This window comes from Rutidosis leptorrhynchoides, chromosome 5 (genome assembly GCF_046630445.1).
Source record: "Rutidosis leptorrhynchoides isolate AG116_Rl617_1_P2 chromosome 5, CSIRO_AGI_Rlap_v1, whole genome shotgun sequence".
NCBI lineage: Eukaryota > Viridiplantae > Streptophyta > Magnoliopsida > Asterales > Asteraceae > Rutidosis > Rutidosis leptorrhynchoides.
The window spans coordinates 421,603,089-421,618,697 of NC_092337.1; the positions used below are offsets into that span (position 1 = coordinate 421,603,089).

At 32.5% G+C, this 15,609-nt stretch overlaps 1 non-coding gene across 1 annotated transcript; it reads left to right on the forward strand.

The window, feature by feature from the left end:
* Positions 1-15,261: 15,261 nt before the first annotated feature.
* LOC139850814 (small nucleolar RNA R71) lies at positions 15,262-15,368 on the forward strand. The gene has a single exon (XR_011760192.1). It is a non-coding gene; the product is annotated as a small nucleolar RNA R71 (small nucleolar RNA).
* The last annotated feature ends 241 nt before the right edge of the window (positions 15,369-15,609 follow it).

Here is a 15,609-nt window from a genome sequence, read left to right on the forward strand (position 1 = left end):
TCATTGGCATGATCATCATTCAAGTCTTTAGACTAGTTGAATTAATTGATTACAAATAGGAGGTCTTAGATGACAAGAACATCACTTGCGTCGTGTAATCCCGTTTGAGTGTTTGCGCAAGACTACTCTTGGTAAACCGATTAATTAGTTCTCGTGCATAGTCAATCAATCCGGTCTTAATCCTAAAACAACAATCAACAATCAAGGGTAAAAAGTCTAGACGAGCATATTTGTTTAATTTGATATAAAAACTATCTTTCATCTTCATAAACCTAAAATACCAAAAATATTGTCTTTAAACTTATTCCTTTATTGATTTGCCCATCGTTAAAGGGCAACCCAATATATTGTACTTGTTTGATTTCATTTATTTTAGCTTAATCACAATTTAGTTTATACAATCTTAGTTTGCACATATAACTGTCCTTAGAACGATACACGGATTTTACCATTATCTATACTACTACACGATCGGGTACACTGCCCGTTAGTGTGTGTAATCTTTAAAACCGGTATTTTCCAAACAATTCATATACCACTTTTCGCACATCACCAGACCATCTTGATTTCAATTTTCCAGGAAATAGCTTGAATCGTGAATTGAAAAGAAGAACTCTGTCTCCTTCTTTAAATTCTTTTGAACTTCTGATTCTTTTATCATGCCATTTCTTTGTTCTTTCTTTATAGATTAACGAATTTTCATATGCTTCTTGTCTTAATTCTTCTAATTCGTTTAATTGACTTAACCGTAGACGTCCAGCTTCATGTAAATCAAGATTACATGTCTTCAAAGCTCAAAATGCTTTGTGTTCAATTTCAACTGGAAGATGACATGCTTTTCCGTAAACGAGTCTAAAAGGTGTGGTTCCAATTGGAGTTTTGTAGGCTGTTCTAAAAGTCCAGAGTGCATCCTCCAATTTAATGGACCATTCCTTCGGATTTGATCCTACAGTTTTTTCTAGAATACGTTTTAAAGCTCGGTTGGTATTTTCAACTTGTCCACTTGTTTGTGGATGATATGCGGTGGAGATTTATGAGTTACTCCATATCTTTTGAGAACTTTTTCAAGTTGATTATTACAAAAATGAGTACCCCGATCACTTATTAAAGCTTTCAGTGTTCCAAACCTAGCAAACAGACGTTTTAATCAATGGGAGAGCTTGTGCTTCCGCCCATTTAGATACATAATCAATGGCAACGAGAATGTAGAGATTATTATGAGATTTTGGAAATGGACCCATAAAGTCAATACCCCAAATGTCAAATACTTCACATACTTGAATGACATTTTGTGGCATTTCATCACGTTGACTTATTTTTCCGGCCCTTTGACAAGCATCACAGGATTTGCAAAGAAGGTGTGCGTCTTTGAAAATTGTAGGCCAATAGAATCCAGCATCGTAAACTTTTCTTGCTATTAGTTGAGGCCCATAATGCCCTCCTGTTGGTCCTGTGTGACAATGGTTTAAGATTTAACTAGCTTCATCTCCGAATACACATCGGCGTATTATTCCATCAGGACAACCTTTAAACAAATGTGGATCTTTCCAGAAATAGTGTTTTATATCACTAAAGAATTTCTTTCGTTTTTGGTGCGACAACCCTTTTTCAAGGAATCCACATACTAAGTAGTTTGCATAGTCTGCAAACCATGGAATTTCATTATAATCTATCTTCAATAGATATTCATCAGGAAAGTTGTCTTGTATGGCTGTGACGATCGCTCCAAATCCATATGGAGGAAGACATCATTCATCGATTTCATTGCGAGGTTTTGACCTCTATGTGATACGTTTTGTAACATTGCATTCGTTTGAAAAGGTATTTCATAAATGAATATATAAATTCCAGGTTTTTAACATCTGATGATTCCTACGTATAGACAATCACCATTTAAATGGTTTACAATAATACATCTGTTGACAATACAGTCAAAATAAGGTACATGGTGAATGCAAGTTTCTTGTATATAGCATGTATGACTCCAAGCACATATCTTGTATCACGTATAAGCAAACAGCGGAAGACTTCTAGAAACCTGAGAATAAACATGCTTCAAGTGTCAACACAAAGGTTGGTGAGTTCATAGTTTTAATATTACACATAATCCGTATGTCAATGTGGATTACAAAAGTTCAGTTGTATCATTCAAAACGTTTATCAATATGTTTTAAATAAAAGGTGGACCACAAGATTTCAGTTGTTTCATCCAAAAACGTTTATCAAAATATTCTACAAAGTTGAGCACCCTGGTAACTAAACTTTAACGTATATATAATTTGTACCCTTTGTATAATCATCTTAATAATACACGCAAACCAACGTGTACGCTTCTCAAATAGCATACGTCCGTTAAAAGGCTAGTGCTCTAGCTCGGACGGGGATATCAAGCCCTATGGATCCATATACTACTACTCGCGCCCACCAGTTCTTATAACTGGCAGTTAACAGATACCAAAGCTAAGGGATTTTCGGTTCAAACTCAGTGTAGAATTTAGTATGTACTTGTATCCATTGTGTTTAAAATAAAGTGCATGTATTCTCAGCCCAAAAATATATATTGCAAAAGCAATTAAAAAGGGATCAATGAAACTCACATCAAATCAGTTTAGCATTTATATCAATTTCATAAAATGGTTATAAAAGCATTCACATGTATTCTCAGTCCCAAAAATGTAAATAAAAAGGGAGCAAATGAAACTCACGCATATAAATCTAGTATTTTCAGTATTTATAAACAGTCTCATGTATTCTCATCCCAAAAATATTAGATTTTAAAAGTGGGACTATAACTCACTGTTTAATATTGATATACAATATTGTAGGAAAGCACGTAGACGCATCGGAGATGATAAACACGAGGTTTGATTCACAAAAATACCCTCGAACATTACCCATAATTTCCTTGGCAATAACCCATATTTTCCTTAGCTCTAGTTCGCTCGGAAACTTGTTTTGAAAATTACTTGGATAGCACTCCGTCGTAATATTTTATGTACATTATTATTTTTGTATCGCAAAAATAATAATACTAATAATAAAAATAATAAGATTAATAATAATCTTAATAATAATAATAATAAATAAATAAATAAAATAAATACGAAGTAATATGTATATTTGTGTGTGTGTGTGTGATTAACTGGCCAAAACTCGAAAATTTATAGCACCTGACCCATTTTTACACCCCATACGATCGCATGGGGTTTGTACTGGATAGCCATGCGATCGCATGGCTAAGATTTCCAGCTCAGAACCTTTTGTCAATTAGCTTGTCGACATGATTTTATATTAATATAATATATATAATATATTTAATTTATATAATTAATTATATATTATATTAAATTCACATGCATAGTTGACTTGTAATTTTCGTTCCGATAAGTCGTACGTCGTCACTTGACTTATGTCCCAGTTCTGGTTTTTCGAATGTCCTTTCGTACATTTAGAAAACTTGCATTTTACGTTTCGTGTCACGTACCTTTGTCAAAATATAGCCTTAAATTATCCATAAACTATACCACTCATAGTATATCTTAAACTTTCGAATGTTTTGATCATTTACTTCTATAAATCATCGTCTCATTATTTGTTAAAAAACATTTTAAAATAGTGTTTTACTGTAGCAAAGTTACTGTAGCAAAGTCAATTTTTACAATAGCAATTCACTGTAGCAAATAGTGATTTTCGAAACACTGTAGCATTTTGGGTACTGTAGCAATTTAAAAATACTGTAGCAAATTAGTGTTTTACTGGTTCATCTTAAACGCTTTAGTTAACTTATCTAAATATCAATCGAATCAATAAACGAATGTTACTATCGTTTACTAAATAACTTGAAATTATATATATATGTATATATCTTTTTAATATACATAAATCAGTTTTTAAATACACATTGGAAGTTATTTATAAATAAATTTTAATAATAAATATTTCAACTTATCATATATATTCAAATAGATATTTAAACCAATAAGTTTAATGTACGGTATCAAATAATTAATACATTGTTACCTTTTCAAGTTATAGTATATATGTATCTATTTACATATAATTGTTGGCGAATCGTCGAAAACAACTGTTTAATATTGATATACAATATAACTCACTGTTTAATATTGATATACAATATTGTAGGAAAGCACGTAGACGCATCAGAGATGATAAACACGAGGTTTGATTCACAAAAATACCCTCGAACATTACCCATAATTTCCTTGGCAATAACCCATATTTTCCTTAGCTCTAGTTCGCTCGGAAACTTGTTTTGAAAATTACTTGGACAGCACTCCGTCGTAATATTTTATGTACATTATTATTTTTGTATCGCAAAAATAATAATACTAATAATAAAAATAATAAGATTAATAATAATCTTAATAATAATAATAATAATAATAATAATAATAAATAAATAAATAAAATAAATACGAAGTAATATGTATATTTGTGTGTGTGTGTGTGTGATTAACTGGCCAAAACTCGAGAATTTATAGCACCTGACCCATTTTTACACCCCATGCGATCGCATGGGGTTTGTACTGGATAGCCATGCGATCGCATGGCTAAGATTTCCAGCTCAGAACCTTTTGTCAATTAGCTTGTCGACATGATTTTATATTAATATAATATATATAATATATTTAATTTATATAATTAATTATATATTATATTAAATTCACATGCATAGTTGACTTGTAATTTTCGTTCCGATAAGTCGTACGTCGTCACTTGACTTATGTCCTGGTTCTGGTTTTTCGAATGTCCTTTCGTACATTTAGAAAACTTGCATTTTACGTTTCGTGTCACGTACCTTTGTCAAAATATAGCCTTAAATTATCCATAAACTATACCACTCATAGTATATCTTAAACTTTCGAATGTTTTGGTCATTTACTTCTATAAATCATCGTCTCGTTATTTGTTAAAATACATTTTAAAATAGTGTTTTACTGTAGCAAAGCCAATTTTTACAATAGCAATTCACTGTAGCAAATAGTGATTTTCGAAAACACTGTAGCATTTTGGGTACTGTAGCAATTTAAAAATACTGTAGCAAATTAGTGTTTTACTGGTTCATCTTAAACGCTTTAGTTAACTTATCTAAATATCAATCGAATCAATAAACGAATGTTACTATCGTTTACTAAATAACTTGAAATTATATATATATGTGTATATATCTTTTTAATATACATAAATCAATTTTTAAATACACATTGGAAGTTATTTATAAATAAATTTTAATAATAAATATTTCAACTTATCATATATATTCAAATAGATATTTAAACCAATAAGTTTAATGTACGGTATCAAATAATTAATACATTGTTATCTTTTCAAGTTATAGTATATATGTATCTATTTACATATAATTGTTCGCGAATCGTCGAAAACAACTGAAGGGTATTTAAATATATAAAAGTAGTTCAAAAATTTTGAGATTCAGTTTTACAGACTTTGCTTATCGTGTCGAAAATGTTAATCATACAAAGATTAAGTTTAAATTTGGTCAGAAATTTCCGGTTCATCACAGTACCTACCCGTTAAAGAAATTTCGTCCCGAAATTTGAGTGAGGTCGTCATGGCTAACAATAAAAATGTTTTCATGACGAATAATATAGATACAACAATCTAATTACTCGAAGCGTATGAGAGAAGTTATCGTAATCAAGTGAAATGGAGAATAGAGATGCGTCTTATCTCTTGATGTAGTAACAATTGATTTCCGATTTTTAAGGAATAGAAAAATCTTCATAATCTAAATAAGATTTGATTTTTCAGAATTTGCGGAAATTAGGATTTTCTTTGATTAAATGCGTAATCTGCCTCTATTGCTGCGCCCGATATTTTGCTATAAATTGACCTCTTCTGTTTCATTTATTTTCAACACTCCTATAATCTTCTTTATTATTTCATACATCCCAATAGATTGTGAAAATGCTTAATCCAGTTCTGATTCTTGATATTTTCCTGGCTATCGTATCTTTCATTCTTCTTTTTCATCTGCCACCAGAGGAAGTTATTTTCTTCTACTATTACCTTGGGGTTATAGTGTTTTTCATTCTCCCGTGTCTTTATATTGCTATACGCATTGATATACACAGTTTGTAATTTTGGGGTTGTTATCGGGCTTTATATTCTCCATTGTATTTCGGAGCTTCATGCTTTTGTTTTCTCTTCCCGACCTTAAGTCAAGCGGATAATGGTCCAGAATTCGTAGGTATGAAGTTTCAGATGAACATAACTAATGTTCTAAGAAAGAAATGGTAATAGCACAATCTGACTTGTCAAATTACTAGAATACCTCGAAAAAGACCAAATCATTAAGAAAATATTTTCTTGATATTTTTAGAGATTATATAGAATGAAAGAGTTATGTAACATGGTTCATGATGAGGGTATGATATGTGAACCTTTATCACGTTCCATTAGAAACTCAGCATGACTTACTGTAATATAATCACGTTGATCAAGTGTCATTATATTATATTAACTCATGCTTTAATTCCCAACATTACTTCAAAATATTTATATTTTAAACTTGAAAGTTTCAGAATTTAGAAACTAAAATAGTTTCTTTTATGGTGTAACACAGATATCGTAAAAGAGAAAATTGATTTTCAATAAGAATGATTATGAAATTATCTCCAGAAATATGGAGGATATTTATAATGAAAGATACGATGATATCTTAGAATTTCTAATATCAGAGGATGATGAAGAATATTGTCCGCAAGGGTTTAGATTCGGAAGCAAGGTATTCGTTAATGGCTTCAGCAGATACTGAATCATTTGGATTCTTTGAAGACAGGTTTCGTCCTTGTGATTTATCCACAGCCTCTTTCATACTTTGCTCAATCCGTTTTCCAGTTCCAAACTTTCTCTTTTTCTCAGCTTTACCACCATACTATTCTTTATCATCAAAGTTTTGACTGTTAAGGTCGTTTACAGTTTTTGCTGCTTCATCAACATTTTTCCAAAATTCGGAGAACTAGTTTCGTAGTTTGGGGTGTTTTTCGGAAACTTCACATTCGAAGTATGTAAGTCCAGGAGATCAATGTTATCTATATATAACTGTTGTCGTAGAAAATGCTGCGAGATTCAAAATATTGATTGCTAATTCCCGATAGTTGGTATGGCAATTTCCGTTACAAGATGTGGATGAGTTCATGATACGGTTTCAATGAGTATAAGGATTTTTCGGAAGGTCAAAGATCAATGAAGTTGTTGGTAAATTTACTGCTAATGTGGTGGAACATGAAAGATTTCCCGATAACAAAAATATATATGCCAAAGTTACAAGTCTGAAAGGTCATCGTTGACTGGTTGAACGGTTGATAATACTGGATACTTTGAAAAGGAATTGCAAGGTTATTTTCGGTAAAAACAATTTTAAAGGATCTTGCATAGTTTTGAAGTCAAAGTATAGCTTTGAAAGATGTAGAGATCTAAGAATGATGTCACCGGTTCAGAGTTATGGCTTGGATTCTGATCCGTCGATATCAGAATATGTGATTGAATTTGTATGAAATGATTGTGTATCATTGTGAAGCTAGTGAGTATAGTTAATGATTTTTGAATCAAAATTGAAGAATGTACAGTGTAACATATTAATTGTGAACTTAAATATTTCTCGAGTAGTACCTACCCGTTAAAGATTTCACAATTAATACTTTGTACAAAAGAAATTTTTTTTTTTTACCGTCTTTATGAAAATATATGTATGTATATTTTTTTTTTCAAATCTAATACAGATTTAATGAGTTAATATCATATTAAGCTCATTTGATTTTCGACTTGACTTAGAAATGATTAATCTCTAAAATATTAAAGATTATATAATCTTTGCGGAGTATTTCGCTAATGTAATCGATACTCCATTATTTATTCTTATTTCTCGGTGAAGGATGTTGATGCTTGTGGAATCTTTGTGAACCTTACAAGACACAGATGATGTTTTCTGAAAAGTTTCGAGTACATCGAAAATGAAAATGTAAAATCAATTATGTAATTGAATAATACACCTGGTTTATTAAGAAATGGAATTCATTAAGTTGAAACAGAGATTGTAGTTAACAATGGTTAAGTTGTTAAGGAAGGATGTACATCATTGCATATTAGTAATATGAACTAACCGAGTAGTACCTACCAGTTAAGATTCACACGTAATAGCTTAGTACGAAAAGATTTATTTTGATTTCAAAATTCATATATATTAAATATACATAAAATTTCTTCAGGGGAAATAAGTTAATACTTCATCGGTTATTGTTGCTGGTATTTCTTGGTAACTACGATGCGTATGACGTTGATGTTCAAAGTACATATTGTGGTGTTGAGGCTTGCGGTGCGGATGTTGTTGGTGGTGGTAATGGTACTGTTGGTGTTGTTGTCGGTGGTACTGTTGATGCTGGAGATTCTGCTGGTGCTTGTAACCTTTGCACCATATTCTCCAAAGCCACTACCCGAGCGCGAAGCTCGTTTACTTCTTCTACTACACCGGGATGATTGGCGGTTCGGACGAGCGGATGAATAAGATCCAGAATTTGAGAGAGTATATGATCATGACGAGATATTCTGGAGATGAGAGAGAAAATGGTATTACGAACAGGTTCGCCGGTAAGTGCTTCAGGTTCTTCGCCAAGAGGGCAATGTGGTAGATGGAAGGGATCGCCTTCTTCTTGTCTCCAATAATTAAGTAGGCTACGAACCCATCCCCAATTCATCCAGAATAGATGATGGCTAATTGGTTGATCCATTCCGGTTACACTGTCTTCGGAATTCAGGTGAATATCCATATCGGAATAGCTGTCAGAGTTTAAGGAATTTGAACTAGATACGGGATCCATCTTGTATAATTAGGGAGATGATTTTTTTTTATATGAATTAGATTATAGAATGTAGTTTGATATTCTTCAATACATAATTTACATATGTATATATAATACCAAATTCCATAAATCACGGAGAAATTTTCGGAAGATGTCCGGAAAAGTTTACAGTAACAGATACGCTAAGATATGAATTTTGTCTATACGCTATTCATGCAATCAATGCAGTAAAACGTGTCTAGACTAGGAATGATAAGCAGGTAATTTTCCACACAAGGAATGATAAGCAGGTAATTTTTAACAAGAAATTATAAGCAACAACTTTTATCATACAGACATGGTCGAAGTCCAGACTCACTAATGTATCCTAACAATAATCGGTTAGATACACTAATGCAAATTCTGGTTCGCTAAGACCAACGCTCTGATACCAACTGTGACGATCGCTCCAAATCCATATGGACAACACATCATTCATCGATTTCATTGCGAGGTTTTGACCTCTATGTGATACGTTTTGTAACATTGCATTCGTTTGAAAAGGTATTTCATAAATGAATATATAAATTCCAGGTTTTTAACATCTGATGATTCCTACGTATAGACAATCACCATTTAAATGGTCTACAATAATACATCTGTTGACAATACAGTCAAAATAAGGTACATGGTGAATGCAAGTTTCTTGTATATAGCATGTATGACTCCAAGCACATATCTTGTATCACGTATAAGCAAACAGCGGAAGACTTCTAGAAACCTGAGAATAAACATGCTTCAAGTGTCAACACAAAGGTTGGTGAGTTCATAGTTTTAATATTACACATAATCCGTATGTCAATGTGGATTACAAAAGTTCAGTTGTATCATTCAAAACGTTTATCAATATGTTTTAAATAAAAGGTGGACCACAAGATTTCAGTTGTTTCATCCAAAAACGTTTATCAAAATATTCTACAAAGTTGAGCACCCTGGTAACTAAACTTTAACGTATATATAATTTGTACCCTTTGTATAATCATCTTAATAATACACGCAAACCAACGTGTACGCTTCTCAAATAGCATACGTCCGTTAAAAGGCTAGTGCTCTAGCTCGGACGGGGATATCAAGCCCTATGGATCCATATACTACTACTCGCGCCCACCAGTTCTTATAACTGGCAGTTAACAGTTACCAAAGCTAAGGGATTTTCGGTTCAAACTCAGTGTAGAATTTAGTATGTACTTGTATCCATTGTGTTTAAAATAAAGTGCATGTATTCTCAGCCCAAAAATATATATTGCAAAAGCAATTAAAAAGGGATCAATGAAACTCACATCAAATCAGTTTAGCATTTATATCAATTTCATAAAATGGTTATAAAAGCATTCACATGTATTCTCAGTCCCAAAAATGTAAATAAAAAGGGAGCAAATGAAACTCACGCATATAAATCTAGTATTTTCAGTATTTATAAACAGTCGCATGTATTCTCATCCCAAAAATATTATATTTTAAAAGTGGGACTATAACTCACTGTTTAATATTGATATACAATATTGTAGGAAAGCACGTAGACGCATCGGAGATGATAAACACGAGGTTTGATTCACAAAAATACCCTCGAACATTACCCATAATTTCCTTGGCAATAACCCATATTTTCCTTAGCTCTAGTTCGCTCGGAAACTTGTTTTGAAAATTACTTGGACAGCACTCCGTCGTAATATTTTATGTACATTATTATTTTTGTATCGCAAAAATAATAATACTAATAATAAAAATAATAAGATTAATAATAATCTTAATAATAATAATAATAATAATAATAATAATAATAATAATAATAAATAAATAAAATAAAATAAATACGAAGTAATATGTATATTTGTGTGTGTGTGTGTGATTAACTGGCCAAAACTCGAGAATTTATAGCACCTGACCCATTTTTACACCCCATGCGATCGCATGGGGTTTGTACTGGATAGCCATGCGATCGCATGGCTAAGATTTCCAGCTCAGAACCTTTTGTCAATTAGCTTGTCGACATGATTTTATATTAATATAATATATATAATATATTTAATTTATATAATTAATTATATATTATATTAAATTCACATGCATAGTTGACTTGTAATTTTCGTTCCGATAAGTCGTACGTCGTCACTTGACTTATGTCCCGGTTCTGGTTTTTCGAATGTCCTTTCGTACATTTAGAAAACTTGCATTTTACGTTTCGTGTCACGTACCTTTGTCAAAATATAGCCTTAAATTATCCATAAACTATACCACTCATAGTATATCTTAAACTTTCGAATGTTTTGGTCATTTACTTCTATAAATCATCGTCTCGTTATTTGTTAAAATACATTTTAAAATAGTGTTTTACTGTAGCAAAGTTAATGTAGCAAAGACAATTTTTACAATAGCAATTCACTGTAGCAAATAGTGATTTTCGAAAACACTGTAGCATTTTGGGTACTGTAGCAATTTAAAAATACTGTAGCAAATTAGTGTTTTACTGGTTCATCTTAAACGCTTTAGTTAACTTATCTAAATATCAATCGAATCAATAAACGAATGTTACTATCGTTTACTAAATAACTTGAAATTATATATATATGTATATATCTTTTTAATATACATAAATCAGTTTTTAAATACACATTGGAAGTTATTTATAAATAAATTTTAATAATAAATATTTCAACTTATCATATATATTAAAATAGATATTTAAACCAATAAGTTTAATATACGGTATCAAATAATTAATACATTGTTACCTTTTCAAGTTATAGTATATATGTATCTATTTACATATAATTGTTCGCGAATCGTCGAAAACAACTGAAGGGTATTTAAATATATAAAAGTAGTTCAAAAATTTTGAGATTCAGTTTTACAGACTTTGCTTATCGTGTCGAAAATGTTAATCATACAAAGATTAAGTTTAAATTTGGTCAGAAATTTCCGGTTCATCACAATGGCCGATTCATTTAGAACTTCTAATTCAGGATTTTCAAGACGAGAAAGATGATCAACGGCGAGATTTTCTGCTCCCTTTTTGTCTCGGATTTCAATATCGAACTCTTGTAAGAGTAAGATCCAACGGATTAATCTTGGTTTAGCATCTTGTTTCGAAAATAGGTATTTAAGAGCAGAATGGTCAGTATAGACCACCGTTTTAGCTAGAACGAGATATGAACGAAATTTGTCAAAAGCAAAGACAATAGCAAGGAGTTCTTTTTCAGTAGTTATATAGTTCGTTGGTACTCCTTGTAACGTCTTACTAGCGTAATAAATAGGTTAAAATCGTTTTTCAATCCTTTGTCCTAAACCGGCTCCCATTGCAAAATCACTTGCATCACACATGAGTTCAAACGGTAGATTCCAATTTGGAGTTATCATGATCGGCGCATTAGTGAGTTTTTCTTTAAGAATATTAAAAGATTTGATACATTCATCTGAAAAGATGAATGGAGCATCTTTTTCTAGGAGTTTATTCATAGGAGTGGCAATTTTAGAAAAATCTTTTATGAAACGTCGGTAAAAACCGGCATGCCCTAGAAAACTCCTAACTCCTCTAACATTGGTGGGATGTGGAAGTTTAGCAATTACATCTACTTTAGCTCTAACCACTTCAATTCCTTCCTTTGCGATTTTATGTCCAAGAACGATGCCTTCTTTAACCATGAAATGACATTTTTCCCAATTAAGAACTAGATTTGATTGTTCGCATCTAATAAGCATTCGTTCAAGATTAACTAGACATGATTCAAAAGTATCACCGAAGACTGAAAAGTCATCCATGAAAACTTCCATGCATTCTTCTATCATGTCGTGAAAAATCGCCATCATGCACCTTTGAAAGGTTGCAGGGGCGTTGCAAAGTCCAAATGGCATACGTTTGTAAGCAAAAGTACCATAAGGGCACGTGAACGTGGTTTTCTCTTGGTCCTCGGGTGCTATTGGAATTTGAAAATATCCGGAAAAACCATTAAGAAAACAGTAGTAACTATTTCCGGCTAATCTTTCCAACATTTGATCAATGAAAGGTAAGGGAAAGTGATCTTTTCTGGTGGCGTCATTTAATTTTCTATAATCAATACAAACACGCCATCCTGTTACAGTCCTAGTAGGAATAAGCTCATTTTTTTCGTTTGTGATGACAGTCATGCCACCCTTCTTAGGTACGCATTGAACTGGGCTTACCCATGGACTATCAGAGATTGGATAAATTAAACCTGCATCAAGCAATTTAATAATTTCTTTCTTAACAACATCTTGCATATTAGGATTTAGTCTTCTTTGGCGTTGGACATACGTTTTATGACCTTCTTCCATAAGGATTTTATGTGTGCAATACGAAGGACTTATTCCTTTAATGTCATGAATCTTCCATGCAATAGCTGGTTTATGAGCTTTTAGCACAGAAATGAGTTGAGATTTTTCATTTTTAGTAAGAGAAGACGATATTATTACAGGTAATTCAGACTCACCATGTAAATAAGCATATTCCAAATGGTTTGGAAGTGGCTTTAACTCTAATGTTGGTGGTTCTTCTATCGATGATTTATATCGATATCTGTCTTCCTCTTTTAGCATTTTAATTTCTTCTGTTGTTGGTTCATATCCATTAGCCATAAGTGTAGCTAACATTTCAGTTTCATCAATTGGTTCAGTTCCTTCTCCTAAAGAACATTCTCCTGTTCCTTGTAATTCTGGAAATTCTTCTAACAATTCTGCATGTGAATCTATAGTTTAAATATAATAACATGTATCATCTGCAGATTGCGGTTGTTGCATGGCTCTATCAACTAAAAAGGTAACACTCTCGTCCTCTATACTTAGGGTCAGTTTCTTACCGAACACGTCTATCATTGCTTTATCCGTGTTTAAGAATGGTCTTCCTAATATGAGAGGAACTTGAGAATCTTCTTCCATGTCCAGAATAACAAAATCTACTGGAAATACTAAAGTACCAACTTTAACTAGCATGTTCTCCATTATCCCTCTAGGATATTTTACTGATCGATCGACTAGTTGTATGCTTATTCGTGTTGGTTTCAATTCTCAAAGGTCTAGTTTAGCGCATAGTGAATACGACATTAGATTTATACTAGCACCTAAGTCTGCCAATGCTTCTATTGAACTAAGACTACCCAGAAAACATGGAATTGTGAAACTTCCTGGATCTGATAATTTTTCTGGTATCTTATTCAACAGTACTGCAGAACAATTAGCATTCATAGTAACAGCCGAGAGTTCTTTCATTTTCTTTCTATTCGTGATTAGATCTTTCAAGAATTTAGCATATCTAGGCATTCCTGAAATCATATCAATGAAAGGAAGATTAACATTTATCTGTTTAAACATATCCAAGAATTTGGATTGCTCGGCTTCAAGTCTTTCTTTTCTCATTTTACTCGGGTAAGGAAGTGGTGGTTGGTATGGTTTAACATAAGGTTTTTCCTTAACTGTGTTATCTTCATTAACCTTTTCAACTACCGGTTCTGTTTCCTTATCTTGCTCAGGTTGTGGTTCTTGTGGAGTAGGAATAGCTTCATCAGAAATTACAGGCATTTCAGGTGGTTTAAGTGTAATACCACTTCTTGTGGTAATGGCTTTAGCTGTTTCATTCCGGGGGTTAGCATTTGTATCACTAGGTAAACTTCCCGATTTTCTTTCACCTATCAACCTTGCTAGGTTGCTCACTTCTTGTTCCAGATTTTGAATAGAAGCTTGTTGATTTCTAAATGCTTGAGCATTTTGTTCATTGGTTTGTTTCTGAGATGTGAAAAACTGAGTTTGAGATTCAACTAGCTTTGACATCATATCTTCTAAATTTGGCTTTTTATCATCGGTTTGTAGTGGTTTATTTTGAAAAATAGGTCTTTGCTGATTGTAAGTATTGTTGGATACTTGTTGATTACTAGGACCTTATTGGTTGTTGTATGGAACATTTCGGTTATAATTCTGGTTTTGATTGTAGATGGGTCTTGGCGGTTGATAATTATTCTGATAATTATTTCCAGGCCTTTGGTTTATGTATGAAACATTATCTCTTTGTTCCATTGTTAGTTCAATACTGAGACAATCTTTTGTTAAATGTGATCCTCCACACTGCTCACAACTAATTCGTATTGTGTGGATATCTTTAGTCATCTTTTCCATTCGTCTCTCGACAGCATCTATTTTTGCAGAAATGGAATCTAAGTCATGGCTAGAATTGGCTCTAGCTGCTTTAGATGATCTAACGATATCTTTTTCTTGGTGCCACTCATATGAGTGGAAAGCAGTGTTATCAATAATTTTGTAAGCATCAGTTGCGGTTTTCTTCATAATGGAATCACCAGCTGCTATATCGATGTCTTTCCTTGTAGTGATGTCGCATCCTTGGTAGAATATTTGTACTATTTGACAAGTGTCTAAACCATGTTGCGGACATCCTCTTAATAACTTTCCAAATCTTGTCCAAGCTTCATATAAAGTTTCATTTGGCTTCTGTGTGAACGTAACAATTTCTCCTTGAAGTCTTACGGCTTTAGATGCCGGAAAGAATTGTTTAAGAAATTTTTCAACTAAAACATCCCATGTATCAATCGCCCCTTCAGGTAACGATTCCAACCAATCTTTGGCTTCTCCCTTTAAAGTCCAGGGAAATAACATGAGATATATCTGTTCATCCTCCACTTCTCTTATTTTAAATAAAGTACAGATCCTATTAAATGTACGAAGTTATTCGTTTGGATCTTCCTTCGGCGCACCACTAAATTGG